This window comes from Mauremys mutica, unplaced genomic scaffold (assembly GCF_020497125.1).
Source record: "Mauremys mutica isolate MM-2020 ecotype Southern unplaced genomic scaffold, ASM2049712v1 Super-Scaffold_100186, whole genome shotgun sequence".
NCBI classification, from domain to species: domain Eukaryota; kingdom Metazoa; phylum Chordata; order Testudines; family Geoemydidae; genus Mauremys; species Mauremys mutica.
Window position 1 is genome coordinate 105,771 of NW_025423282.1, and position 26,531 is coordinate 132,301.

The 26,531-nt window shown below is 50.6% G+C and overlaps 3 non-coding genes across 3 annotated transcripts; 1 reads left to right on the forward strand and 2 right to left on the reverse strand.

Moving 5' to 3' along the window:
* Nucleotides 1–8,079: 8,079 nt before the first annotated feature.
* Nucleotides 8,080–8,153, reverse strand: TRNAT-UGU. Its single transcript has one exon. It is a non-coding gene; the product is annotated as a tRNA-Thr (tRNA).
* Nucleotides 8,154–15,185: 7,032 nt separating this feature from the next.
* Nucleotides 15,186–15,259, forward strand: TRNAT-CGU. Its single transcript has one exon. It is a non-coding gene; the product is annotated as a tRNA-Thr (tRNA).
* Nucleotides 15,260–19,782: 4,523 nt separating this feature from the next.
* Nucleotides 19,783–19,864, reverse strand: TRNAN-AUU. Its single transcript has one exon. It is a non-coding gene; the product is annotated as a tRNA-Asn (tRNA).
* Nucleotides 19,865–26,531: the final 6,667 nt, after the last annotated feature.

Consider the following 26,531-nt stretch of genomic DNA (forward strand, 5'->3'; position numbering starts at 1 on the left):
GTGCCGGCGATGCCCCTCTGCTGTGTGCATTGGCTGGGTTGGACAATCTCTAAGGAGGGGGATGAATGGACACAAATCAGATGTTGGGAATGGCGGTGTGCGGGGGCCTGTGGGAGAGCACTTCGGCCTCCCTGGCTGCGCGGTGGCGGGTCTTGGGGTGGCCATCCTGCGGCAGGGGGGCTTCGGGACCGGACTTTGGGGGGGGGGGCTGCTGGTCTTCGGTTCATCTGCGGGTTTGGCACCATCACCTGAGGATTAAACAAAGACTGTGAAGGGCTTGCCAACTACAGAACCAGTTTCTCCTCCCTTGGTTTTCACACCTCAACTGCTAGAACAGGGCCTCATCCTCCCTGATTGAACTAACCTCGTTATCTCTAGCTTGCTTCTTGCTTGCATATATATACCTGCCCCTGGAAATTTCCACTACTTGCATCCGACGAAGTGGGTATTCACCCATGAAAGCTCATACTGGAAAACATCTGTTAGTCTATAAGGTGCCACAGGATTCTTTGCTGCTTATATATACACAGAGAACATGAAAAAATGGGTGTTGCCATACACACTATAACGAGAGTCAGCAGTTAAGGTGAGCTATTATCAGCAGGAGGAAAAACCTTTTGTAGTGATAATTGGGACGGCCCATTTCCAACAGTTGACAGGAAGGTGTGAGTAATGGTAGGGGGACAAATAAACATGGGGAAATAGTTTGACTTTGTGTAATGACCCATCCACTCCCAGTCTTTATTCAAGCCTAATTTAATGGTGTCCAGTTTGCAAATTAATTCCAATTCAGCAGTCTCTCGTGGGAGTGTGTTTTTGAAGGTTATTTGTTGTAATATTACAACTTTTAGGTCTGTAAATGAGTGACCAGAGAAACTGAAGTGTTCTCCAACTGGTTTTTGAATATTATAATTCTTGAAATGTGATTTGTGTCCATTTATTGTTTTACATAGAGACTGTCTGGTTTGGCCAATGTACATGGCAGAGGGGCATTGCTGGCACATAATAGCATATATCACATTGGTAGATGTGCAGGTGAATGAGCCTCTGATAGTGTGGCTGATGTGATTAGGTCCTATGATAGTGTCCCCTGAATAGATATGTGGACAGAGATGGCAATGGGCTTTGTTGCAAGGATAGGTTCCTGGGTTAGTGTTTTTGTTGTGTGGTTGCTGGTAAGTATTTGCTTCAGGTTGTGGGGCTGTCTGTAAGCAAGGACTGGCCTGTCTCCCAAGATCTGTGAGAGTGAGGGATCGTCCTTCAGGATAGGTTGTAGATCCTTGATGATGCGCTGGAGAGGTTTCAGTTGGGGGCTGAAGGTGATGGCTAGTGGGGTTCTGTTACTTTCTTTGTTGGGCCTGTCCTGTAGTAGGTGACCTCTGGGTACTCTTCTGGCTCTGTCAATCTGTTTTTTCACCTCAGCAGGTGGGTAGTTTACTTGTAAGAACACTTGATAGAGATCTTGTAGGTGTTTGTCTCTGTCTGAGGGGTTGGAGCAAATGCAGTTGTATCTTAGAGCTTGGCTGTAGACAATGGATTGTGTGGTGTGCTCTGGCGAAAGCTGGAGGCATGTAGGTAAGTATAACGGTCAGTAGGTTTACAGTATAGGGTGGTGTTTATGTGACCATTTCTATTTAGCACTGTAGTGTCCAGGAAGTGGATCTCTTGTGTGGACTGGTCCAGGCTGAGGTTGATGGTGGGATGGAAATTGTTGAAATCCTGGTGGAATTCCTCAAGGGTTTTCTTTTCCATGGGTCCAGATGATGAAGAGGTCATCAGTGTAGGGCAAGTAGAGTAGGGGGTTAGGTGATGAGAGCTGAGGAAGCGTTGTTCTAAGTCAGCCATAGAAATGTTGGCATCCTGTGGGGCCATGCGGGTACCCATAGCACTGCCCCTGACTTGAAGGTATACATTGTCCCCAAATGTGAAATAGTTATGGGTGAGGACAAAGTCACAAAGTTCAGCCACCAGGTTTGCCGTGACATTATCGGGGATACTGTTCCTGACGGCTTGTAGTCCATCTTTGTGTAGAGGGCTTTTTGGCCTGCTGCTTCTCTGTCTGGGAGGTTTTTGTCAGCCCTGGCACACAAAAAGGGCATCATTGCGAGCGCCCACGAAGGCGAGATGAATTTTTGCCTGCCTTGCTCAGCTTGACTTGCTTCCTCACCCCATTCCTGCCTTAGATCCTGGGTCGCCTGGTGGCTGAAGATGGTCCATTGTCTCAAGCGGTGCCAGAGCCTGACACAGTGACCCGGGCAGCCTTTGCTCTGCACATGCCGGCCGTGCACATTTGCAAATACTTTAAAGCTCCTGTTAGTAAGTTCTGGGGACAGTTGCTCACCTTCAGAGGAAGCTCCCTAAAATTGGCCTGTCTCACCCAGTGGTACATTGACCTCTGTTCAGACTGAGCCAAAGGGGGGGGCCTCGCTGCTGTGGCCGCCGCTGCTGTGAGGGTGGCCACTGTTGCGGATGAAGCCATCCTGCAAGCACCTTCCACCTAGACACCCACTGAAAATCATGTAGGGTGTAAGGTGGGTGTAGAAGAACACTGGGGTGGGGCCTCCCCCTTCCCCCACCATCAGCCATCCCATACCCAGTGCTGCACCCAGTGGGGTAAAAAGAAAATATGGCCATATCGGAAGAGTCAGTTGCGTTCTTTGTGGTTGCCCCAACATTCCCCTCAGGCCTGACCTGCCCTCCAGCTCAGCCACCACTGAAAATTGAAACACAAAACAGTAGAGCCGTACAAGGCTTCAAAGCCCACCAGGCCCAACCCCTCTTCTAATATAGCAGAAAAGCCACACTTCTGCTTACTAGGTGGGGACGTCCTATTGCCCCACAAGAAGTGGAAGGCCATCGTGTTCGGTCTCAGCAGCACTCGTGGAGCAGGGGGAAATACATGGCTGAGGAAATTCCCCACAGATGGGTCTTGAGCATCACAACTTTGTAGGCTAATGACAAGGTCCACTTACGCCACCGGCTGAGCCATTCCTCACAGGCCAGCAACCATTTCTCCCAGTTTGCGTTCCCCACCTCGTCCCCAACCGAACGCTAGAAGGCCCAGCCATCAACCTGCCCACTCTTGCAGCCCTCCTCTTCCGCCCTAACTGAAGGGGGGAGTATTGAGCCTCCCTCCCTTAGGCCCTTCAGCATCCCTGGGGAACACCAACGCCGCCCAAGTGACTTTGGGCCAGTAGGTCAACCAATAGGGCTGCCTCCTAGGCCAGGCTGCAGCCCAGCTTCAGGACTCAGAGGAAATGGAGCTCGCATCCCTACCTACAGGACTCCAGGCACGGCCAGGCTTCTGGATCAAACGTCCCCTCTTGTGCTCAAGTCACAACAGCTAGCAGGCAAAAGACAGGCTTTCATGGCATTGGAGAAAGCAAGACAGAGCCTTGGAAGACCCAGCAGTGTTTGTGGCACAGGAATTGTTCTCAGATCCCACCGAGACTTCAGCTCAGATTGCAGGATTCAAAGTCCCGAGTGCTGCCCTTACACCATGGGACCAATAGGGAACCCCCAGACCTCTGCTGAGCTCTGGTGTGGATGACCCTGTGGGGGCAGCCCTGCCTTTGCTCACCGAGTTGTCATGCAGCAGTTTGCTGCAGCTCCCAGAGGCCTTTCTTAATCCAGACTGAGAGGCCAGTGGGCATGTGAGGAAGTTGCCCCTTCAGTCCCAGGCAGTATATGGCCCTTCCTAGTGAAAAGCCAAGTCCTGGGGAAAAACGGTCAAATAACACCCTGGAGAGATGCCTTCTTTCATTTTGAGGGGAATAGTCCCTGCTTCACCTGACCAGGGACTTGAATCCTGGACCCTTAGATTAAAAGTCTGATGTTTTACCAACGGAGCTAGCCAAGCTCACATGTGAACAAAACAAATTTAGTGCACAACAGAAACTAGTCATGAAAATGAGGGCAGGAAACAATACAGAAAACCTGCTACTCTCACTCTCTTAGCAGTCCTAGCCCCAGCCTGCTCCTCCATCCGGCGCCCTGAGGCCTTATTCTTTTTTTAGTTAACTATCAAATCCAGGAGAAAACACAGTTATACGAAGCAAAACGAAATCACAAACAGAAATGTCATTGGAAATACAAAAATAAAAAAGGAAAATGCAATTCCCATCACTTTATCATGTCGGGGCCATTCCTGTATCGAGAGCACCCGCGAAGGTCCCTGTGTGCTTACGAGAAACCTGGAGGAACTCATACCACAGCCTGAACATGAAACTCAACTGCTCCCAGGTGCCGCAGTAAAACCCTTTCCCTGCTGTGACGTTGCACTCCATAGGATTTTATGAAAATATGCTAATGAGTGTGAATATAAAGTGACTGGACTATGCTTCATGCAAAAGGTCTCTTGTGCAGTATCATTACAAAGCTTATAATCTACTGTGTGTGTTCATCCTATTTGTATGACTCGATCATTCTTGTATCTGAAACTAGAAATATGAACTATAACTCTGAGGTCCTGTTGTAATGATGCAAAGTGTGGGCCATTAATAGTGGTTTGGACTCTTGATGGCTCCCATTAACCAGGACAAGATGGCTCTGTCCTGCACCATCTGTGAGTCAGGCCAGGAAGAATGAAGGCTTGGAGGTCTCACAAGACATGTGACCATGTCACCTGGTACAGGAATCCATCTTAAACCTGGGGCTTTTCCCCAGGAGAGAGAGAAAAAATTCCTGCCTTGTACCAAAGTTATAAAAGGGGGTGGAACAGAAGAAAGGTGGCTGCAGTCATGAGAACTCCCCTAGCTACCACCTGAGCTGGAACAAGGACTATACCAGGGGAAAAGATTGGGCCCAGACAAGAAATAAGTCTAGTCTGCAAAAGATGCTTATTGAAAGATCTCTGAGGGTGAGATTTTATCTGTATTGTTTTGTACTGTATTAGGCTTGGACTTGCATGTTTTTGGTTTATTTTGCTCTATGGAGAATACAAACTCCATCGAGAAGGAAAAGTTAATGCCTTGGAAAAGTCTCTGTGTGTTAGATGGGTGGGAGGGTGTCTAAAAACCACTTTCCTTTCTCTGAATTCCTTTAGAAAATCCAAAGCAGGAAACAGAACCATTGTCTTCTCTGAGGCTTGAGCTCCGAGACCTTCAAATTATGAGACTGACACGCTGCCAGCTGTGCTAAGAAGGCCCAGTGAAATGTTTAGGCTCAGTACATATAGGATCCTCCTACAGCAGTGACTGGGGCAGGGAAGGAGCCAGGGATGTGCTGGAAAAAGCAGGGAGGTCTGGTGCCCACAGACCTGTCCTGGCGGCTTTCACAGGAGCAAATAAATCAATTCTCCCTGCCCGTGAATAACGTACTGGAGCTAATGGCAGCACAGGGGGGATGTTTCCAAGCTGTGCACCCACTGCCACATGTTAGAACTCAATCTCCTTTCCCTAGCAGGGCACTTTCCCTGTGCATTGGGCAAAGCAAGTTGGGGAAGCTACATGGGTAACAAAAACCAGTGCTTCAGACACAGCTTGAACTCATAACCCCAGCAGTAGCCCCCTTTATACCAACCAGTTGCACCACTGCAGGGGCTTTTCATAGGAAGCTGGGAAGTGGCAGTGATCAGTCTCTGGGGTTCACACCTTTGCCTGGTAATTGAAAGGCTGATGCATCAAACCTAACTCAAGATGCGGCTTTTCAGTGATGAGACTCCAGGACATTTTAACAGGAAGAAAATCTCCTCTATTCTGGTTTAGTCCCATTTGACTCCTTCTGCCCATCTTCTCCCCCCGCCTCCCCGCTCTGCCCCACCCCGTCTCTTTCCTTCCCCACGGGGGCCGTGCAGAGAGGAGCCCCAGTCAGTCTCTGTCACAGAGTCTGTATCCCATAAAGGGAGGGAGGGGTCACTCTAAAACACTGATAATGGGGAGGGGAGGGGTGTCTGTGATTAGGGGGAGAAAGGATGGAGAACTAACAGTGGGACCCAGAGAGATTCCCCCAGATTGGGGAGATCCCCTGCTGCCCCCCATCAGCCCTCTGTGGGAAGAACAACTTGGGATTGCTTGGGGAAGCCACCTTTAAAAACATGCTAGTTACATTTTAATAAGACCAAAGCCTCCTCAAACCCAGGGTCACAATCACTGGAATGATTTTGCCTTGATATTTTAAACCAGCCGCAGACACAAAGTGAGTCAAATTACAGTTTCCGTTCGGAGTCAGTGCACACACAAGAATTCGGAGGCTTTTAATTCCTTAGGTTCTGCTGCCATTTCATTTCTGTCCTGTTCCAAGATTTATTGTTGTGCAAAGCAACGTTAGGCCCTTGGGAGTGTTCCCCTGGTCCCGCCTGCTGCCCCAGTCAAGTTAAAAGAGCCCGGGGACCCCTGCCACCACCACCACCAGCACAAGGGGGCTAAGGCGGTGTCCTGCCCACCCTCGCTCCATGTGGCACACCACTCCCGGGAGCGGCTGGCACGTCCCTGCGTCCCCTGGGGTGCGGGGGTGGGGTCTCCACATGCTGCCCCTGCCCCGAGAGCCAACTCTGCCAACTGTGGCAATGGGAGCTGCAGGGGTGGAGTCTGCGGGCAGCCGTACTCAGAGATGCCCCCTGCCCTCCCACTTAGGGGCTGCTGCCAGAGGGGGGTGCGGGTTGCTTTCGGGAGATGCCCGAGGTAAATGCTGCAGCCCTCACCCTCTCCTGCACCCCCAACCCAGACCCCACACCTGCACCCAAACTCTCTCCAAGACCCTGCCCCCCCCACACCCTGCTGCAGCACAGCCCCCTGACTGAGCTCAGACCCTGTACCCAAACTCTCTCCTAGAGCCCAATCCCTCTCCCTCCCACACCCAAACTCCCCCTGAGAGCTTTACACAGCTGTGGGGTGGGGCAGGACTTGGTCCCATTCTGGGAATGACCAAAAATTATACAAACCTGCCGCCCCTGTCCAGCCCAACCTTCTGCTGATGCACCTCAGCCCACACCCCTGCAGGGTTTGAAGCTTCCATTGCTTAAATTCCAGGACACTGAGGGATTTCGGCTCCCCTTTGCCCAGAGGGAGCTTTCACCCCACTCCCAGCCAGGTTCTTGTCGATGGGATCACTGTAGGGGGGCTGGGTCCCTCGGTGTCTTTTCTCTCTCTACGACAGGCCAGGGTGCAATAACTGGGGCATCTGAGCACCCAGGACCTTCTGTGGGGCTGCCATTCCCCTTCCCCTTCTGTGGTCTCATCTGTCATTGACTCCAGCCTTTTTTCTATCCATCGTCAGCACCATCCCAAGCAAGCTGCACTCGCCTCAAAAAGACAAAGAGTCCTGTGGCACCTTACAGACTAACAGACATATTGGAGCATAAGCTTTCGTGGGTGAATCCCCACTTTGTCAGATGAATGTCGTGGAAATTTCCAGGGGCAGGTATAAATATGCAGGCAAGAATCAGTCTAGAGATAAGGAGGTTAGTTCAATCAGGGAGGATGAGGCCCTCTTCTAGCAGTCCTGGTGTGAGCATCAAGGGAGGAGAAATTGCTTTTGTAGTTGGCTAGCCAGGCACAGAATTCTCACTCCATTCATCTGACGAAGTGGGGATTCATCCACAAAAGCTTATGCTCCTGTACGTCTGCTAGTCTATAAGGTGCCACAGGACTCTGTCTCTTTTTACAGATCCAGACTAACACAGCTACCCCTGTGATACTCAAAAAGACAGTGTCCCCTGGTGGGTGTAAATCACTGACCTCTCTCCTCTCTGACCACTGACTGCCCCGCTGTTTCCTTGCCTCTCAGTCTGTGCAGATGGGACCTTTCCCTCCAGTGCTGGAGGATTCGCCCTTCTCATCTACCCTTGTCCCAAGCAGCACAGCGGGTGGGAATCTTACATGTACCAACGGCTTGCATCCGATGAAGTGGGTATTCACCCACGAAAGCTCATGCTGCAAAACATCTGTTAGTCTATAAGATGCCACAGGATTCTTTGCTGCTTTTAAATGTACAGAGGTGACTTAGGAACAGAAACCACCCCCGACCTTCCATGCAATTGGCACTTGCCCCTCACTGAGCAGGATTGAAACTGGTGCAGGGAGATTACAGGGCCACATCCCCTCTGGGCATGAGCAAAGCAGCAGCGTGAAAAAGTGAACCTGGAAATGCTGGGGATTGAACCCAGGGCCGCATACATACAAAGCATGTGCTCTACCACTCAGAGCTACATCCCCAGATGGGCTGGGTTTGCAATTGGGTCACTGTTTCCATGGCTGAACAGCAAAGAATCGCTCCCAGTTTCCCTTCTGTCTGCAGCAGGATTAGCCTGTGTCAGTGAATAATGAGGTGGCTCTAGTTGTAGATTGTTATTCATTCCCCACCTTGACAATTCACACAGTCCCTTTCCTACTCAAATCCCCAGCACCTCAGTGATCCTGGTAGCAGGGGTTGGGTCCTGAGATTTTCAGGGTCCTTTTTACCCTCCACCTGGAGTGAACTCAGCTTTTCCCCCATCCCAGACAATCCATGAAATAACAACAGGGGCATAAAGAAAGAGGGGAGGGAACATCTCACGGCCAGGGCTGGATGTGCCCAGGGCCCCCTGCTTGTCCATTGTTTCCCTGGAATTTGGCCCCCTGCTTTGCACAAGGGACAGAGAAAGATCTTGCTGTTCCTGTGTCTGTGCAAGGAAAATTGTGCTTCCCTAGGAAAGAGAGGAGGGAAATGGCCCCATGGTGGGACAATATCCTCAAGATTAAGACCTAAGGACTCAGGCTGAGAACTGATAGAACTGCACTCATCTGGGATTTAACAAATTGTCTTCCATGGAGCAGGGCCAGATCCAGTGTTTTTGCTGCCCCAAGTGGAAAAAAAAAGAAAAAAGCTGCAGTCAACTGCAGCTCTACCTCAGCTGCTTTTGGCAGCAAGTCCTTCCCTCTGAGAGGGACAAATTGCTGCTGAAGCCTCCCCTTTCCATGGGCTGGCCCCAGGTACCTGCTTGCTGCGCTGGTGCCTGGAGCCGGCCCTGCCATGGAGACACTGGGAAGATGGGGAATCAGGAAAATACCAGGGGTTTGTTTACATCGCAAGTGAAGAATAACTGAAGCAGTTTTGGTTTAAAGTCACTTTTCCCTGACTGGGAATTGAACCCAGGCCATGGCAGTAAAAAAGCCAAATCCTAACCACTAGACCACTAAGGAGGTGATGATACTATTTTTTTTCTCACTTATGTTACACTTTCTTAGGCTACTTTCTATCCAATTTCTGAAGCTGACCCATTGTCCATTCCCTGAGGGAATAGGAGCAGAAAGTCCAGGAATCCCTGTGCTCAGGGTCACAACCTGAGCCCAACCCAAGCCACTGAAACAAACTCAAATCATGCTTCCTCCAGCAGGATCACAGAGCAACACAATGGAAAACCCACGAGGAACAATCCTCCTCTGCCTTCATTTACCCCATCGCAACCCTCTCAGCAGCCCACTCTTGTGGGAAGGACACTGAGCTGATAGGAGCTCTGGCACAGAGAAGAAGGGAGGGGTGTTGCTCCCCCTCAGTGTGAGCTGATCACATTCTGACTCTGGAGGAGGAGGGAAAGGCGATGGCCACATGATGGGGCCAGTAAGTACCACAACATGGTTCTTTTATGTGGGATGACTCTGAACACTGACTGATCTCCACTCCCTTGGATTTGAAGAGATGTTTAATTGGTGCACTTGGGAACCTATAAGGCTGAAGCAATGTTATGGATGGTGACACTACGATCAAAGGGTTATTTAATGTTGTAGAAATTGTTAAAAACACTGAGCTTAAACTGGAACTGCCTGTTATTAAAGGCTAGTTTCACCACATCAGTTCCATAAGCTCTGCTAGAAACACCCTGGTTTCTCTCCTGCCTCGGTGGGAACTGGAGGGAATCGTCCCCTGCTGCCCTTGGCTCCAGGCTGGTTTTTCTGGGGAGGGGACGTGGAATTGATTTGTTTGCTGTTGAGAAGGGAGCCAGGCCAGTTCTCAGGGAACGAGAACTCCCAGCATCTTCCCAGCCCAGCCCAGGCTGCTGCCCTGTCCCAGCCTCTGTTCCCCTGGGGGCCTGCGTGTTTGACTCTAGAGCAGGCCGGGAGCAGCAGCTGAGGCAGAGGACAGCCTGGGTCGGGCAGAGAAGAAGGAGTTTAGCCAGCAAGAAAGGTAAAATGGCAGTGGAGTATCACCTTGGACTCGATGGCATTTCTCCATTGGTCTGTCTGCTTTGGGGCAGGGACAATAACACGTCCTGCTGCATTCGTTATTTCAAAGGGCGGTTTAGGATTTTCTTTCTCACACACGGTGCACAAAGCAGGACTCAATCTTTGCCGAAAATTAAACGAGCTGCTCACAGATTCTGGCAGACACAATGAGCATTTGGGTGAGAGCTCAGACCTGCCCCTCTCCCAGAGGGAGGGGGTCATCTGTGTGGGGACTGGACCACTGACCTACCCGCTCCTAACTCCCAACGTTCAGTAACTCTATCATCAGTGCCTGCGAGTGTTATTTAAACCATAAGAAAAACCACACTGGGCTAGACTAGAAGCCCATCTAGCTCTGAATCTTGTCTTCTGACAGTAGCCAACAAGGCACCACTGGGAGTTGAAACCAGGCTCTCATGTTTACAAAACAGGCGTTTTAACCAGCTAAGCCATGGTGCCTGCAGGTGGCTAAAACCCATTGTCTGCCCACACCTGACTTCCTGCCTTCCTTCAGCGGGGCCTGACAAGCTTTGCTTGTGTTTGGATTTTGCAAAGCAGAGAAGCAGGTGACGTTTTCCTTACAAGTTGTGTGTGAGTGAATCTTTGGGCAGGTCTGCACTACAAAGTTGTTTCAGCAGAATTATATTCCTTAGGTGTGTGAAAAACACACTATGCTCCCTCGGTCGGCAGCTTGTGGCTGGTGTACACACTGCCATGCCATGTCTGGTGACAAAACTGCCCTGTTTAGGTGACAAAATAAAACAAATTCGATGAGAGGCCTAGAGATTTTTGCAGCAAACTTAAGGTGAGAGAGTGTCAGTGTGGACGCTGATGTTCATTATATCATCATAACTGGCCTTCTCCAGTATCCCACAATGTCCGCTGTGAATTCGCCTGCCCTGCATTCCTGCTACAGAGCCATGGGCTCCTCCCCTTTCATAGCTCAGGGAAGTTCTGACAGCTGAACTGTGATGCCTTCATGACACCCCTTCCCTCAAGGAGGCTCTTACCTTCTAAACAGGGACGGCTGTTTTCTAGTAAAATCAGGAAAAGGGAAAGAGAAAACTCAAAAGAGCTTCCTCCTGGCGCTCACGTCCGTGAACCCGAATACTCTCTCAGTCCTCCAAGAGAGACCTGGAGAAGGAGACTGGCTGAAGCAAAGCCACAGGGGTCTCTGAGGTTTCCCTGGCCCCTTGCCCCTGTCCTGCCTGGCTGATGTCGCCACCTCTCTGTGAGGTCACCACCTCCCCACCACCTTTGACCAATAGTCTGAGGTCCTGCAAAAGGCCTTTGTGATGTCAGTGCCACACCCCTCCCTTGCTGTGCTAATGTCCTTCCCCTGGCCAGGCACTTTGGAGGTTTGAGCTACTCCCTGTGGATCACCCCACTCAAGGAACGTTCGTTCTAGGAAGCAATCCAGTTAGACAGGAAAACATCAGATGCTGCTCCCAGTGCTACACTCAGTTTTTCAGAAATTAGTCGACTTGATGGCCAGAAGAGACCATTAGAGCATCTAATCTGACCCCCTGCATATCACAGGCCTCCTGTATGACACAAGAGCTACTTTTGGGGCAAACATATTCCCGAAAGGCATCTAGTCTTCATTAAATGACATCAGGAGATGGTGAATCCACCACTTTCCTTGGTAGCTTGTTCCTGTGGTGAATCATCCTCGCTGTTGAATATTTGTGCCTTATTTGTAATATGAATTTGTCTCTTTTCACCGTCCAGCCATTGGGTCTTGTTATGCCTTTCTCTGCTCAATTAAAGAGCCCTTTAATACCCAATCTTTTCTCTCCATTAAGGCACTTCAACACTTCAGTGAAGTCACCTTTCAATCTTCTTTTGATAAGCTAAACAGGTTGAGCTTGTTCAATAGCTCACTAGAAGGTATTTTTCTCCAGCCCTCATAACATTTGGTGGCTCTTTGCTGCCCCAGCTCCAATTTCACAATATCTTTTTCAAATGAGGACACCAAAACTGGAGGCACTATTCCAGTATCAGTCTCACTGATGCTGTGTCACCTCCTGTGACGTTATTGACATAATCTGTAACTCTATAGATCACCGTTGCGACCGCTGTTCTATATTTGCAGCCAATATGGTAGAAAGGTTGTTGTCTGCCCGTATTTCAAACTTGTGCTCTGCTTCCGGGGAACACCCCAGCCGGACAAGTTGGTGTCAGTTCTGCCTAACCTGCTTGATGGCCCATTAAGGACCATCAGCTATACAATCGACCCATTGAGAGAAGGCAGATTCACCTTGTGCCTCAGCAAGATATGCAGGGACCTGCCTGTGGACAGAACTCTAAGGTTTTTCTATGTCACGTGCTGGATAGAGTGTCCTTGGGACAAAAAAAGCAAAGACCACATGGCAAGAGACTATAAAACGCTGATGCCTCGTCTCCATCTTGTTTTCAATCCTGCTTCATACCTCTGGAGGGACTTTGCTACAAACTGAAGCTCTCTATAAGGACTGAATGACCCATCCCAGCTGTGGATGTACTCCAGAGACTTGATTTGAACCTGCAGTTTATTCCATCACTGCTACAAGCCTGAATCAAGAACTTTGCCATTACTGTATGTGAAGGGTTAAAATCCATGTGCATTTTACATAACAACCTGGTCTATGGATTGTGCCAGCTCTTTTCCAGACCCAAAGTCCAGAGTATGGTCAAGGGACCAGAGGCCTAGCACATCGTGATCAGATAAGAGAAAGCTGGGGTAAAGAGAAAGCCTTGCTTGCTAAGATAGGCCTGGTCAGCAAATTGCCAGGTGTTGGAGCTAAGAACTAAAGAATTGTGTCTTATTCAGAGTTGCAGATTGAGCAAAGAATCCCTGTTCCTATTGTGTTAGTCTCTTCTGTAGGGAGACGTTCTTCCCACAGATCCAGCCTTGAGTTTATGAGAAGTTGGCACATGTCAGTATAAGATATGGCATCCTTCCACCTCCCTTCCAAGGAACCAATGCCTTGCCTTTAGACACTCAGAAAACAATCTTTATTTCTATATACTTTCACTGTTTCTTTGCTTTAACCCCTAGGAATGTACCTGTTGGACAATCAAAGGAGTTGCTCCATTCCTGTGGACCTCAAATCAGAATTCAACATATATATTTTATACTACTAACATTTTATCAAAGTATTCTTTAAATGTTAACTTGCTAAGTTGAGACCATGGGTGGAGATATTATGTAACCTGTTAATCATTGGCTACTGTGCTATCTTGTCTTGTTGCAAAATCTGTCCCGGGGTGTGGAACTGCCTTCCCCATCACTTTCCCCCGCCCATGGAAAACCTATATATTCTATTGTAATCAATTGATTGGCAGTGTCTCTGAGCTTAATAAGCCAGGTGACACTCCACCAGCGCTGTGTGTAATAAACTCCTATTCTTGACCTCTACACGGTGTAGATTTATGTCCTTCACAGACACCTGCTGAATAAAGAGGAGATTCAGCATCCAGCACCCAGTGGTGCCTGGCTGAATGCGTCTCCTCTCCCCGCATCTTGGTGATCTTTTGAGGAAATGGAGAAGACTGCCTTTGCCTAACTGTACATTGCTTGCAAAAGAAACAGGTCTTTCTGGTGACAAGTGTTGAAAGGAGCCATTAGACGAATGTGGAGACAAGAAAACATCCCCTAACTGAACTTGCATCTGTGGATACTGAAGCCACAACACAGAGCGCTAAACGCTATATGACCACGGCTGGTGTCAGAAGAGTCTCTGCCAAAGCCTTTTTCCACCAGCAGGGGCCTCTCTGTGCACAGAACTCCTGGTAGCGTGATGGCTGCAGGCAGTGGAGAGCTCTATTTCGGCATCTCTTTGTCTCTTTTGTGGTGAACATCTGCAGTGACTGTTAAAAGGCCTCTGGATAGTGATCTTTGGGAAGCGCTGGCTGAAGAGCCTTCCTAGTAACCAGGAAATCCTGCCTTGGCCTGCCAGTTCTTCCTTGCTGAACCTAGTGTCTCTGTTGGCTCCTTTTTTGTATCTCTTTTCATAAAAAGAAAAGACCTGTCAGCAGAATCCTTCTAAGTGGTGGTTCAAGACAGAGAGAGCCTTCCTTGCGGCTGAGTCTTGGTGCCATGGGGCATGTCTCACCACTGCAGTGCCCCCTGTTGGCTGTCCTGGCAATTAGCTCTGGTTCACCGGTGCGCCTTCATCTAGTGGCATCTGGCTGCCATCTGTTCTATCATTAGGACCCATGTCGCTCTCAGGACTTCAATGTCCTCTTATGGACACAGCTCTCTGGCTGTGCCCCACTCAGTTCTCTCCCCACTTCCAGGGGGCAGCTGTCCTGTATCCAGACACTTGCCTCAGTGGCCAGCTGCAGTCCATGGTGTAGCCACCTGTGTCAGTGGCAACTGAGGCAAAAGGGGTGCACCTCCAACCCCCACCATCTGTTTCCCTGGACCATTTCCCCACAGACCTAGCACCTTCCTCTGCCTTTGTATCAGGGCCTCAGTCTGGCAGTAGTTGGCCAGGAGGTCACTCACGCTCCCCTTACCCACCCAGCACTACTCTGATCATGGTGCCCTCCCTTCAGGGCAGCCAATCCTCCCTCCTCAAACTCCAAGGACGGACTGACTCCTGCTGTGCTGAGCAGCCCTTTATATATGGGCTGCTCCAGCAAGCCTTCTCCTGATTGGCTCTCCCAATAAGCCCTTTCCTGACTGGCTGGGTTCTGCGCAGCCTCTGCAAGGCTGCCTTAATCTTTCTCCTGCTTGTCTGGGGGCAGACACTCCACCACACTTGGAAAGCGGCAAATGAGAAGTCTAGAGCTGAAGGAAAGCTTACCATGACTCAGAACTGAGCCGAGGTTGCTGCGACTGAAACACAGATCATTAACCACTATATGATCACAGTGGCTGGTGGGAGAAGCACATGTTAGAAGCCCTCTGTCAACTCAGCTGTGGCTTTCTGTGCACGGAGAGCCAGGCACCTGAAAGTCTGCAAGTCTTGAGGGACATGGGAAACGTCTGTACTTTGGAATGTGCAGATGTTGTCTTGAGCCATCAAATGGAACAGTTGTAAATACTTTCTTGAGGCAGGCACTATGGCTTAGCTGGCTAAAGCACCTGTTTCGTAAACAGGAGATCCTGGGTTCAACTCCCAGTGGTGCCTTGTTGTATGGCTTTTGTCTCCTCTGCTCACATTTTCCTGTGTCTTTCTAGGAAACAGAAGAGACCTCCCTTGGTATGCAAGTAATTGCTTGCTAAGGAAAAGGCTTCTTTGGAGAGAGGCATTGGAAAGAATCAAATCACAAGCCTGGAGTTGATGAAAAGGCTGCTGTGACTGGCATTGGCATGGCGGTTGCTTCAACTGCAATTGCTGCAGCACGAGAGCCTGCGCCACATGTCCCTGAGATTCGCTGGGGATGTCCACACACAGAGGCCATGTCACCTTCCTTTTGATTGTCAGGGATGAGAAATGGAGCAGCTGGGAGAAAAGTCCCAGAGAGCGGCACCGTGGCTAAGCTGGCCAAGGCACCTGCCAGGTAAAGTGGAGGTTAGGGATGCAGCACCCAGTGGTGCCTTAACAAATGTGTCTGCTCCTCCCACATTTTGGTCAATCTTTCGAGGAAGCAGAGAAGATGCCTCTGCCTTGCAGTGCAAATGCTTCCAAAAGAAACCGGTCATTTTTTCTGACAAGTGTCGGCAGGAGGCACCTAAGAAATGTGGGGACAAGGAAAAGGTCATCGTAACTCAACTTGCATCCATGGCTCTTGAGGCCACAACGCAGAGCACTGAGCACTGTATGACCACAGCTGGTGACAGAAGGGGCTTTTCCAAAGGCATTTTCCACTAGCAGGGTCCTCTCTGTGCGCAGAATTCCTCATCGTTCGATGTCTGCAAGCCCTAGAGATCACTATTTGGCATCTCTCTCTCTGTCTCTGTGAACATCCGCTGTGGCTGTTGAAAGTCTGTGATGGGATCTACGAGATGCAACCTGAACAGTGGGACCCCTGAGCCCTGTGTCCCATCGCCTGGATTCCCTCTCACACTATGATGCTGTGACAGGCTGCGAATCTCTGGCAGATATTGCACTTACACAGACATCCACAGGTAGGGGCACATCCAGCTGAGTTACATGAATGCTTCTCCCAGCCACTCACAAAACTAACGATAGATAGAGAGCCTCCCGCCAATTCCCCCAGCTCTGCAGCCTGGCACCCCTGGATCATACCTCAGGAAGGGCGAACCACAGCGCCTGCCTCCCCCACATGCGGGAAAATGGCTTGACCTGCTGGCCCCACGGACTAAGTCACCAGGCCTCCAGCTTGCCCCATTCGACCCAAGGGGTTGATCTTGTGGCCAGAATTATTTGCAGTTGTGATTTCCCCCAGCAGTACCCCACAGGGGTCCAGGGTCAGCTCCAGCACCGGCCCCACAGGAAGGCTTAATTCTTGAGCTGCAGCACGTGCTGGGCAGGCTTAAGGCTGGGCTCCCCATGGCAGGAGAGAAGAAGAAGACGGCTCCTGGAGGGGCAGGCTGGGGCTTCCTGGATCCCATTTGCTCACAGCCAGACCCCCGCCCCCACTCCCAAGTTGTCAGTGGTGCCCCCAGGTTGGCCAGAATGGAGCAGCGGTTTTCACTGCATGAAGTGCACTTATGGCTTACAGGCAACTCCAGACCCCCCACAGCCCACCATGTCGGCCAGAAAGGATCCCACTCAGCCTCACCATTGCTTCTTTTCCTTCCACCCAGGACCCTGCTTCTCCTGGCCTGCAAGTAGCCACCCCTGGGATGCCAACAAGCAGGCACTGGGGTCTATCTCCTCAGAAGGGCAGATGGGGGCTTCCTGGATCCCAGTTGCTAACAGCCAGCCCAACCCCTGCCTCTAAAGCCATCAATCTATAGGCCAACCTCCAAGGGCAGAGGAGGCCAAGCCACAAGCCTCCAAAAGGTGACACACCACACTCGTCTAGGTTCTCCAGACTGATGCCAAGGGGCTTTCTCCACTGACGTCAGCACCGTTTATCATGTGAGAGTTGGAGTTATCCCAGGGATAGGCCAATAGGAGAAGGAGGAGCGCCTTCCTGAACAGCAAGGGGATCTGAGAAAAGGAAGGCAGCATATTTCTGCCTGGTTTTGAAGCAGTGACCTTTTGCGTGTTAGACAAATGTGCTAACCACGACACTACAGAAACTCCATCTACTTGGCTGGTGCTTGCCCTGCCACACACCGATGGGGAAACAGAGCGAATGGTGTTAGCCCTTCGATAGGTCAGCTGGTAGAGCAGAGGACTGGAGCCAGTGCTCAGGAAGTCATCCTTACGCCCCCTTCTGAACCTTGCTTGAAAGAGAGCTTCTTTTTCTTCCCCTTGCTGACAAAGAGCAGGAGAAGAATGAAAGGTCAGGTGGGCCAACTCAGTGCAGAAGCCCATGCTGCCTTTTCCTGCTGCATAGCCTGAAATGAGGGACTTGTGGCAGTTAAAGGAACTGCCGCACTTTCAAAAAACAGCCCAGCCCTGCACAAAGGGGGAAAGAAGAGCCAGCCAAAGCTTGGGATTGAGCCACAGACCTTTAGTCTCACCCAGCTAAACTACTTGAATAGCTGCTAGGTTTCTTTTTAGCCTGTTGCTTTTCTGTTTGGGATGTCTTTGTCAGCAGCCCATTAAGGCAAGATTCACTTTTGCTTTTCTTAGCTGGCTAAAGCCCTTGTTTAATAAAACAGGAGATCATGGGTTCAACTCCCAGTGGTGCCTTGTTGAGATGCTTTTGGTGCACCTGGCATTGGCTACTGTCAGAAAACAAGATTCAGAGCTAGATGGACCTTTGGTCTGGCCCAGTGTGGTTTTTCTTATGGTTTAAATAACACTCACAGGCACTGATAATAGAGTTACTGAAAGTTTGGGTGTTAGGGGCCGATAGGTCAGTGGTCCAGTCCCCTCGCAGATGACCCCCCTCCCTCTGGGACAGGGGCAGGTCTGAGCTCTCAAACCAAATGGCTCATTGCAGCTGCCAGAATCTGTGGGCAGCTCATTTAGTTTATGCCGAGGGTTGAGTCCTGCTTTGTGCCCAGTGTCTGAGAATGAAAATCCTAAACCACCCTTTGAAATAACAAATGCAGCAGGACGTGTAATTGTCCCTGCCCCAGAGCAGACAGACCAATGGAGAAATGCTATTGAGTCCAGGGTAATACTTCCCTGTGGTTTTACCATTTCCACTCGCTAAACTCCCAACCTTCTGGGCTCCTAGAGCAGGGGACTGAGCCTGAGCCCAGACACGGACACTGCAACTTTACTCCAGACCAAGCTGCATGACCCTGATTAATGTGACATAGGCCAGCCATGAGTGTTTCATTGCACTGGAGACGTAGCCTAACGTTATGTCTATACTGTGATTAAAACACCCAGGGCACCTGCCTCAAAGCCCAGGTCAGCTGAGTCAGGGTAATGGGGCTTGGGCTGCAAGACTATAAAATTACAATGCAGACATATGGGCTTGAGCCCAACCTCTAAGACCCGCCCGAGGGGTGAGGGTTTCTGAACCCAGGCTTCAGCATGAACACAAATATCTGCACCACAGTTTTTAGCCCCTCAGCTTTAGCTCCATGAGCCCAAGTCAGATGACCCAGGCCAGCCCTGCTGCCATCTTTATCCCAGGAGAGATGGACTCTAAGGGTACGTCTCCACTGCAATGAAAGCCCAGGTGTGGCACGCTGTGCTCAAAGCAGCACCCTGGAAGGCCCCTATTCACCACTCTCATATAATGATGACATGGTTTGTACAAAGTCTGCCTGGTGAGGTGTCATTTCAAAAGGCTTGATCTGTTGAACATTAATATCTTGTTGGATTGTGTGTGCTCGCATTGGTTGGGAAGTTATGAAGTTTTGCTCTGTGTGCGTTACTGAGATATGTTATGAGGTTGGGAAATGCCCCCCACCAGCCTTTCAGGTGTGACAATGGAGGAGCCAGACTCGCTGCTGGCCCATTGAAGGTATCCACACTCCCAAGGACTAGCCCAGGAACCGTGTACAATGCAGGCTTCTCCGAGATAGCACAGAGACAATGGACACTGCTTGACTCACATCGTAGCAAAGGAGCTTCCTAGCAAGTTGGAAGAAACTATGAAAGAGGGGAAGAGACATCATGACTTTGCCTCTCTCCCCCACAACTCAGTAGCTGGAAACACATCTGGAGGGCAAAGACTGAACTGAAATGACTCAGAAAACAGAAGAGAATAATAACAATAATACTTTCAAACCAAAGTCCCCAAACAGACTAGTATTGGTTTTCAGCAGAAAATTTTCAGTCTGGGGGATTTTGTTTTCTCAGTCAGACCTTGCCAAGGGAAGCAGGGAGAAAATGTTGGAGTTGCCTCCTTCAGAACAGCTTGGCCTAGACACTAGCTCTGGTTCACTGTTCTGGCCTTGCTCGGGTTGAGGGTATTTTAATAATTTGGGCAGGTCCCAGGGTGTTTGGGGGAGATGATGAGGATGTACCTTTTGAGATAAAAACTAAGAAATACAGGACTAGGGAATTTTTTTTTAAAGAAATATGGGATTTAGACATTTTATTTAAAGCAAGGGAGTTCTGAGTTTCTGAGACGGTTTTTGTTTGCAAGAAGCAACATTGTTTGATCTGTCATTGTACCAAAGGGGGAGATGGTTGTCTATAAAGGAGGAGTGAAAACTAAATGCATCCAATGATGATGGGATTCGAACCCATGCGTGCAAAGAACAATGGATTAATAATCTATCACCTTAACCACTCGGCCACCTCACCAGAACTATCAAGTAAAAGGCAGGAGGAGAAATCTAAGGCTGGCAGTGATAAGGCCAATATGGAGTTTTTAAATACTAAGCGGAAGCAGGGGCTGAATGAGCTCCCCCCTCACATCTAGTGAGGAGCTGGGGGAAAGACTTCAGGAACAGACCGTGTTTGCACAGACACACCTACTCTGCCTAGCTATGCAGCATGATGGGGCCACTTTCCCAAAATGACCAGTTTTGGCTGGTGGCGGGTTACAAATCACTTTAGGATTGAGTGGAATGAAATGTTATTATCCTTCCTGCATGAGTGAAGGGCAGGAGAACATACCTAGTCGGTCCTGATGGAGGGGTAGGTGGGTGAGGAATAGCTTTTATTGGACTGCATAGATGCGATTGAGAACGTCATCCTAAACCAGTGGTTCCCAAACATTTCACACTGTGCCCTCTTAGCCAGTTAGGGGAGGGCAAAACCAGAACTTGAGGGATTCAGCCCTGGGTGGTGGGGCTCAGACTTTTGGCTTCAGCCCCAGGCCCCAACAAGTCTAACACCAGCCCTGGTGACCCCATTAAAACAGGGTTATGACCCACTTTGGGGTCCTGACTCACAGTTTGAGAACCACTGCTCTATGCTAAAGGGAGAGTTTTCCTGTGGGTGTAGTTAATCCACTTCCCAAGAGGTGGCAGCTATGTCAGTGGGAGAAGCTATATTGGTGGGTGTGCAAGCTGTGGTGTTTACTACATTTAAGAAGTTTAATCAAACCCCATTTTTAAAACCACCTGTGGTCTGGGAATGGCAAAGGACCTCGATGAAGCAGGGTCTGTCCTTCAAAGTCCTGGAGCTCATGAGTCCATTCTCCTGCAGTCATGGGGGTAGAGCTTAGTGGTAGAGAGTTTGATTGCAGATCAAGTGATCCTTGATTCAAACCCCTGTGTTCTCTTATAACCTTCTTTCTTTTTTTAAAAAAAAAGAAAAACATTTTCATTTCCATTCTCCATTATGTTCAGGAGCTCCACTATACGGGGGTGCTTGATATGAATGTAAACACTCAACATTTCACTGTCCAAATGCATAAAAACCTAGCAAAGCTGTCCATCCGCTGAAATCAGTTCCAATCCTCTAAGTGTCTAGTTTATGTTTTCATCAATTAAATAAAGGTATCATATGAATGTACATTTGCAGATCCCTCTTCTCCAGGAGCTGTGTTGTGCAGAAGAACAAGAGCCACATCCAGCTGCAGTTCAGGAGTCTGATGACCAAAGAGCCAATGAATGTTCTGAGGGCTGGAGAAAAATGCCTTCTAGTGAGCTATTGAACGAGCTCAACCTGTTTAGCTTATCAAAAGAAGATTGAAAGGTGACTTCATTGAAGTGTTGAAGGGCCTTAATGGAGAGAAAAGATTGGGTATTAAAGGGCTCTTTAATTGAGCAGAGAAAGGCATAACAAGACCCAGTGGCTGGAAGGTGAAAAAAGACAAATTCATATTACAAATAAGACGCAAATATTCAACAGCGAGGATGATTCACCACAGGAACAAGCTACCAAGGAAAGTGGTGGATTCACCATCTCCTGATGTCATTTAATGAAGACTAGATGCCTTTATGGAATGTGTTTGCCACAAAAGTAGCTACTGAGTCATACAGGAGGCCTGTGATATGCAGGGGGTCAGATTAGATGCTCTAATAGTCTCTTCTGGCCATAAAGTCGACTAATTTCTGAAAAACTGAGTGTAGCATTGGGAGCAGCGTCTGATGTTTTCCTGTCTATCCGGCTTGCTTCCTAGAACGAACGCTCCTTGAGTGGGGTGAGCCACAGGGAGTAGCTCAAACCTCCAAAGTGCCTGGCCAGGAGCAGGACATTAGCATAGTAAGGGAGGGGTGTGGCAGTGACATCACAAATGCTTTTTGCAGGACCTCAGACTATTGGTCAAAGGTGGTGGGGAGGTGGTGACCTCACAGAGAGATGCTGACATCAGGCAGGCAGGACAGGGGCGAGGGACCAGGGAAACCTTAGAGGCCCCTGTGGCTTTGCTTCAGCAAGTCTCCTTCTCCAGGTCTCTCTTTGAGGACTGAGAGAGTATTCGGGTTCACGTACGTGAGCGCCAGGAGGAACCTCTTTCGAGTTTTCTCTTTCCCTTTTCCTGATTTTACTAGAAAACAGCCGTCCCTGTTTAGAAGGTAAGAGCCTCCTCGAGGTTTGAAACCTGTTCAGTCTGATCCATCTGGTGACAGTTGAATTCTAGGCATGGAAAACACGAATTTAACGAGCCAGAATTTTATTTCACACCTGGGATTTTTCGCTTAGAATCACTGGGGTCATTAGGGTTTGTCCTTTTTGTTTCACCTTTTCCTCCATCCATCTCTTCCTCCTTTCTCTTTTTCTCTTGCTTCTTTTGTCCTTTCTCCTGTTCCCCTCCCAACACCAGGAGCAGGATGTGTGTGTGTGTGTGTGTGTGTGTTGCGGGGGAGCGCTCTGCAGCTCCCACTCTGGGAGGTCCACCCAAAAATGTGGGGCTGAAATAGTGCTCGGGCAGTGATCCCCACCGGTGACCTGGTCCATCCTTTGGGCTCTCTGGTGAGAACCCTCAGCCTCCCGTCCTCAGTCTCTACCCTGATTGGCTGAGCAGGGGGTTATTGACAGGGAGGAGACTCAGGTCCTTGTTGTTCTCTTTTAAGACCAAGGAAATAAGTCATAACCTGTTATATGTTTGACAGATTTTGCTGCTTTGCTGCATTAATGGTCTCTGAGGAGTTCATGATTCTCTCTAACATTGCAGTTCTCCTCAAATACTTGCTGAATAATTACAGTGCACTGTTGCTGGTCTGGAGCTCATCCGAGAGCACTTTATTCAGGTCATTCAATGTGTGAAATTCAAGATCTGACAGTCAGTTTGAAAATCAGGGCTCTTGGGTCCTATTCCCAACTCTGCCACTAACTGGCTGTGTGACCTAAGACAAGTCAATTCTCCTTTCTCAGCCTTAGCTTCTCCCTCTTTCAAGTAGGGATAATAATGATCCGCTCCTACCTAGCTCACGGTGGGTGGAGGATGGGGATCCATTGGAGAGTGTCACTAGGAGTATCAGAGGGGCCGTGATAGTCTGGATCTGTAAAAGCAGCAAAGAGTCCTGTGGCACCTTATAGACTAACAGACGTAGTGGAGCATGAACTACTGCACGTGGCTAAGCAAAGAGAACAAACCCCAAATCCCCCCTGTGCTTTGGGAGCCAGGTTTGCGGTGGGAATTCTGTAGTTCAGATGACTTCACGGCTGGGCATTGTGATTCTTTACCAGTTTCTCTGGCATTGGAGTAGTTTTGTGCTCACAGCTGTGATGGCCGAGTGGTTAAGGCGTTGGACTTTAAATCCAATAGGGTTCCCCTGCAAAGGTTCAAATCCTGCTCACAGCGAGGCCTGTGTTTTAGCCAGTCTCTCACCCAGGCAACACCTCTGTACAACCCCCTGAGACACTCTCAATTCTCTCCCCACCCCAAGTAAATCCTGTTCTGCTCCTTTCATAGAGATCCCTGAGACACCCCCTCACACTGTGTCCCTGAGGGGTCAGGCAAACTCTCAGCCCCTGAAGCCTCTGCCACTCACCTGGTGCCCCAAAGATCAGCCATAGCCCTGGTTCTGCTCCTCTCTCTAGAGTGTGAAAGGAGCCATGTCAGCGACTCCATGGGAGCTACGGGGCTGCAGAACCAACAGAGGAAAAATAGGTGCTCAGCACCCACTGGCAGCCAACTCCCTGCTCCCCCACTACAGGCCTTGCCGACAAGCTCCTCCTCTTCCCCTTCAGCACCTCCCACCTGCCAGTGATCAGCTGTTCAGTGGGGTGCAGGAGGCGCTGGGTACAGAGGGGGAGGAGAAGGGACAGTAAGTGGTGGGGGAGGGAGAGGAATGGGGCAGGAAGGTGAAGGCCAGGAAGAGATTGGACAGGGGTGGGGGATTGGGGAAACGGGTGGAGTGGGTGCGGGGCCTGGTACAGAAAGAGGGGGGATTTGTCCTGGGCCCTGCACCCCTCTAGGGCCGGCCCTGAAGGGAAGCACCGACTCTCACAGTGACAATACAACTGACCAGCCTTGCGGGGGAGGCTGAGGGAGATCCGCACTCACCAGGTCTCTTCTCTCCCCCACGGTGAGCCAGACACTGCTCTCCCCTGGCTCTCACTCTAGCAGCTGGACGCCAAGGAGCCATTTCCCCACAGGAAGTGCATTGAGTGCCCCTGTGGTGCTGGGGGGCTGGCGCTGCTGCTGCCTGTGGGGCTGGCAGGGGGGCCGATGTCTGCACAGACTCTCAGCTGCCAGGCCGGAGGGGGCACTTGGGACCTTACCAGACTGGCTCAGTGAAGACGGGAGGGTTGACAGAGCAATACAGATGCTCTCCAGAGCACGGAGCAGCAGCCGCCCATGCAGCCAGGCAATGAGCATTTCCCACAGCCTGGAGCCAAGGGGGAGGCAGCAGCTGCTGTTCCAGCTCCTCGGGGACAGGCCCTGTCAGCCAACAGCCACTTCTTACTCCCACAGCTAAGGGCGCCGGGTTCCTCCGGTGGGGGTGTGGAGCAGCCCTTCGTTTTCCTGTTCACACTCCTCTGCGGTGTGAAAATCGGGGAGGGGAGGCAGAAGCCCCACTTCCCTCCCGAAATGATGCCCAGTGGGGGAAGCCAGGACAACAGGGTGGGGCGGCAAGTGGTGGCCAGACTCTCACCGCCAGGGTCTAGTCTAGCTCAGGGTCCAGCTCAACTTCCTCCCCGCACCACTGGCCCCCGTCCCCTTCCACCACCAGGTCAACCCGGGCACTAGGGCAGGAACGGGGTGAGGCAGCAAGTCAAGCTGAGCAAGGCAGGCAAAAGCGAGTCTTGTCTTCATGGGCCGCTCCCAATGACGTCCTTTTTGTGTGCAACTGCTGCAAAAACATCCCGGGCAGAGAAGCAACAGGCCAAAATATTACCACATGACTGCCAAAGTAGCTCAGTTGGGAGCGTGTTAGACTGAAAATCTAAAAGTTCTTGGTTCAATCCCAGGCTTTGGCAGGCCCTGTCATTTCTCTTTGTGCAGTGGTGGCTTGTTTTCTGGGAAGACAGGGGTGCCTGCACCCAAGGTGGCTCCCTGAGCTTGGGCTCTGCAATAGGAAAAGATACTGTGGGCTTCTGCCCCTAGTTGGCTGGCCTGACCTTTAACAATGAGGGATGGGAGCTGTCTCTCCTACATGAATTATTGGTGCACCCAATATGGCAGGAAGAGAGTGAGGCAGGGTGGCCCTCAGGAATGGTGCCAGAGGGGGTGCTGGGCAGTGACAGGCAGGGATTGGGGATGAAAACTCCTCTGTGCAGCTGAGCAAGGGCAGTGCCCTGGAAGGGGCATCTGTGAAAGTGGCTGTGTGGAAGGTGGCAGGGATTTGGGGGCCCAGGAGGAGATGCTTGATGTTCATTGCCTTGGAGCAGCTGGACTTGGACATGGTGGGTGTTGAGGAAATGCACATTAATAACTCTAGGGTAGCTTGGTGGGCAGAGGCTGATGGGTGGAAGGGCCCATCTCTCTGGTCCTCCAGGCCAGTGAAGAATGATGGGTTTGGAGTCTTGTTCTTCATATTCACGGTGCGAGGACAGAAGGGGCTGGAGCTCCCACCAGGGAAGGCATTACTGGTGGCTTTGTGCTCCATGGCACTAGTTACTGCTGTGTTAGTGTGTATGGTCCCCACTTAAGGCATGAAAGGAAAGTTCTATGGAAGGAACTGGCTCCCTTCCTCTGGACTGCACCGTGTTTGGTGTAAGGGCAGGATTTCAATTGTTGCACCGGCCTGAGGACCGCTGGTCCTGTTTTCCTGACTGTCAGAGGAAACTCTTCTATGATGAGCACTACCTGGCGCAGGTCTGTAGTGAGGTCGGCTTAGAGGACGTGTTTCTCCATAGTGGAACCAGTGGCGGCTGGGCAGTAGCCTCCTATTCCTCTGACCCGAGCTCACACCAGCCGCAGAGGGGGTACACCTTTCTGCGGGGACAGGCCAGGAGTCGCACTGACCGGATTTCCGTGAAGGAGAGCACGTCGACAGCCCAGTGCAGGGTGGAGCCAATGGACTGTTCGGATCACACAGCTCTCACCGTGTGCTCAATGTGGGCAATTCCCTGACCCAGGGCAGAGGACATTGGAAGCTGAACATCCAGAGCTAGCAAGATAAAGGAGCAGGGGGAGAGGCCTGGAGGTGTTGGCAGAACGGGAAAGCATCAGAGGGTTCTGTGGTTACCAGGGGGATTGGTGGGAGTCGGTGAGGGAGGAGATGGCGGCTTTGTTCCGGTGGCTGGGGAAACACCACAATATTAAAGAAACCAACAGTGCCAAGTCCTGCAGCGTCGCCTGTGGGATTTCCACAAGAGCATCCAGGCAGGGGAGCCAGTCAGCGTGTGACTGTACGACCGGATCAAGCGACAGCTGCCCGAGTTCCAGGAGATGAGGCTGCAGCTGGCCGATATGAGCGGGAGCACCGAGTGAAGGGAGGAGCAGCCTCCCCTGACATTGTTGCAGCCTGCAGGGAACGGAGACAAAGCAGGGGGATGCAGGGACTCAGGGCAGGACCTGCGGATCCGGTAGTGCAGGACCACAATCGCTGGAGGAGGAGAGAGAGTCCTGTGAGAGGAAGCCGCTGGTGGGAAGCAATAAGTGCAGAGTGGAAGCCACCCAGCTGAGAGT